This window comes from Myiozetetes cayanensis, unplaced genomic scaffold (genome assembly GCF_022539395.1).
Source record: "Myiozetetes cayanensis isolate MyiCay16 unplaced genomic scaffold, myiCay2020 scf556, whole genome shotgun sequence".
Classification (NCBI taxonomy): Eukaryota; Metazoa; Chordata; class Aves; order Passeriformes; family Tyrannidae; genus Myiozetetes; species Myiozetetes cayanensis.
The window spans coordinates 3552-7102 of record NW_026087805.1 but is presented as its reverse complement, the minus strand read 5'-3'; positions in this window follow the sequence as shown (position 1 = coordinate 7102).

Here is a 3551-nt window from a genome sequence, read left to right as displayed (position 1 = left end):
CGGGGGGCTTTGGGGGTTTGGGGGTCCCAGCTCCAGGTGGAGGCTTTGGGGACCCCAGACCCTTTTGGGGGTCCCAGATCCTTTGGGGGGCTTTGGGGGTCTCAGCTCCAGGTTTGAGGGGTCCCAGCTCTAGGTCTGGGGGACTTTGGTGGGACCCCAGCATTGATTTGGGGGGTCCCAGCTCCAGGTTAGGGGGCTTTGGGGGTCCCCAGACCCTTTGGGGGCCTTTGGGGGTCCCAGCTCCAGGTCTGGGGGCTTTGGGGGACCCCAGACCCTTTGGGGGGCTTTGGGGTCCCAGCTCCAGGTCTGGGGGCTTTGGGGGACCCCAGACTCTTTGGGGGGTCCCAGCTCCAGGTTTGGGGCTTTGGGGGTCCCAGCATTGATTTGGGGGGTTGGGGGACCCCAGACCCACTGGGGAGGGACTGGGTGCTTTTGGGGGTCCCAGGGGTTGATTTTGGGGGGGTTTGGGGGTCCTGGGGTTGATTTTGGGGAGGAGGTTTGTTGGGGAGGGTCCCACAATTGGGTTTGGGGGAGGGTTTGGGGGATTTGGGAAGGTCGGGGGGTCTTGAGATGATTTTGGGGGGGTTGGGGGTCCTTCACCCTCCCCTCCCCTCCCCAGATTGAGACGGAGCTGGAGCGAGTGGAGACCCCAACCCTCCCCCTCATCCTGGGGGGTCCTGGGGGGCTCCTCCTGCTCGGCCTCCTGGCCTGGGGGCTCCACAAGGTGAGAATGGGGGAACACCCCCAAAATTTTTGGGGGGGCTTCAAATCCCTTAAAACCTCCCAAAATCCCCACAAAAATCCCCACAAAAATTCCCACAAAATCCTCCCAAAATCCTCCCAAAAATCCTCCCTAAATCCCTCAAAATCCCAAAAACCCCAAAATCCCCAAAATCCCCAAAAATTCTCAAATCCCCCAAAATCCTCCCAAAAACCCCAAAATCCCCAAAAACCCCAAAATCCCCAAACCACCCAAAAGCCCCAAATCCTCCCAAAACCCTCAAAATCCCCCAATCCCCTAAAATCCCCCAAAATCCTCGATTCCCAAAATCCCAAAATCCCCAAATCCTTCCAAAATCCTCCCAAAATCCCCCAAAATCCCCCAAAACTCCAAAATCCCCAGAACCCCTAAAATTCCCCAAAATCCTAAACATCCCAAAATCCCCAAAATCCTCCCCAAAATCCCCCAAAAATCCCCCAAAATCCCCAAAATCTCCCCAAAACCACACCAAAACCCCCAAAATCCCCCAAATCCACCCCAAAATCCCCAAACCTCCCAAAACCCCCAAAATCCCCCAAAAACTCAAAACCCCCAAATTTCCCCTCCCCAGGTTGGATTCTTCAAGCGCCGCTACAAAGAGATGATGGATTTGGGGAGACCCCCTGGAGACCCCCAGGAGAACCCCCGCCCCCAACTGAAAACCCCTCCCCCTGCCCCAAAATTGGGGGAAACGGCCCCAAAATGACATTAAATGGTCCTAAAATTACATTAAACGGCCCCAAAATTGTATTAAAGGGCGTCAAAATGGTAATAAATGGTCCTAAAATTAAATTAAATGGACCCAAAATGGTGTGAAACGGCATCAAAATGGTGTTAAATGGTCCTAAAATTACATTAATGATCCCAAAATGGTGTTAAATGGTCCTAAAATGAAATTAAATGGGTCCAAAGTGGTATTAAATGGTCCTAAAAGTACATGAAATGGCCCCAAACTGGGAGGGACTGGCCCCAAACTGGGGTGAAATGACCCAAACTGGGAGGGACTGGCCCCAAACTGGGAGGGATTGGCCCCAAACTGGGGTGAAATGACGCAAACTGGGAGGGACTGGCTCCAAACTGGGAGAATCTGACCCCAAACTGGGAGGGATTGGCCCCAAACCGGGAGGGACTGGCCCCAAACTGGGGGAATCTGGCCCCAAACTGGGGTGAAATGACCCAAACTGGGATGAAATGATGAAAAAAGGGGGTGAAACGGCCCCAAACTGGGAGAATCTGACCCCAAACTGGGGTGAACTGGTCCCAAACTGGTGCTGGTGCTGCAGGTGCTTTTATTGAGCCGCGTGAGCCGGTGCTGCCCCCGAGACCCCCCCCAAAAACCCCCCTGAGACCCCAAATCCCCCCCTGAGACCCCCCTCTGAGACCCCCAAAAACCCTAAATCCCCCCAAAAAACCCCAAATCCCTCCCAGAGATCACAAAGACTCCCAAAAAACCCCAAATTCCTCCAAAACCCAAATCCTCCCTCAAAAAGCCCCCAAAAACCCCAAAATCCTCCCAAACCCCCAAAAAAACCCCAAAAATCCCCTAAATCCCCTCCCCAAAATCTCTGGGGTCTCTGGGGGTCCATGGGGGGTTCTAGTGATCTCTGGTGGTCTCTGCTGATCCGGGTGGTTTGGGGTCCCAGAGGTTTTTGGGGTCCTAGGTCTCCTCACCCAAAGAGCCTCCTGAAGCAGGGTGGGCAGAAGGCCTTGGGTGGGGGTCCATGGGGGTCCCTGGGGGGTTTTGGGGAGTCCCGGGGGTTTTGGGGTTTGGGTGGTCCATGTGATCCGTGGTGGTCTCTGCTGATCCGGGGGTTTTTGGGGTCCTGGGAGTTTTTGGGGTCCCAGGGGCGGTTTTTGGGGGTCCTCACCCAAAAAGCCTCCTGAAGCAGGGTGGGCAGAAGGCCTTGGGTGGGGGTCCATGGGGGTCCCTGGGGATTTGGTGATCCATGGTGGTCTCTGGTGGTCTCTGATGGTCTCTGGTGATCCGTGGGATAATGGGGGTGTTTTGGGGTCCCAGGGGGGTTTTGGGGGGTCCTCACCCAAAGAGCCTCCTGAAGCCAGGGGGCAGAAGGCCTTGCCCCTGCTCCTGGAAGGAGCCCCCTCGTGCCGAGGCTCTTGGCAGAGCTGCACTCGAAGTGCTCGGGTGGGGGTCCATGGGGGTTTTTGGGGTCCTAGGGGTTTTTGGGGGTTTTTGGGGGTCCCTCACCCAAAGAGCCTCCTGAAGCAGGGGGCAGAAGGCCTTGGGTGGGGGTCCCTGAGTGGTCCCTGGTGGTCTCTGGTGCTCCATGTGATGTGGGGAGTTTTGGTGATCTCTGGTGATCCGGGGGTTTTGGGGGTCCTAGGGGTTTTGGGGGTCCCAGGGGTGGGTTTTGGGGTCTCCTCACCCAAAAGCCTCCTGAAGCAGGGTGGGCAGAAGGCCTTGGGTGGGGGTCCATGGGGTCCCTGGTGCTCCATGGGGGTTTTGGGGTCCCAGGGGGTTTGGGGGTCCATGTGATCCATGCTGATCTCTGGTGGTCTCTGGTGATCCGGGGGGGTTTTGGGGTCCCGGGGCAGTTTTTGGGGGGTTTTGGGGTCCCTCACCCAAAAAGCCTCCTGAAGCAGGGGGGGCAGAAGGCCTTGCCCCCCTGCTCCTGGAAGGAGCCCCCCGTGCCGAGGGCTCGGCGGCAGAAGCTGCACTCGAAGTGCTGGGGTGGGGGTCCTGGGTGGGTTTTTGGGGGTCCCAGGGGCAGTTTTGGGGTCTCCCCTCACCCAAAGAGCCTCCTGAAGCAGGGTGGGCAGAAGGCCTTGGGTG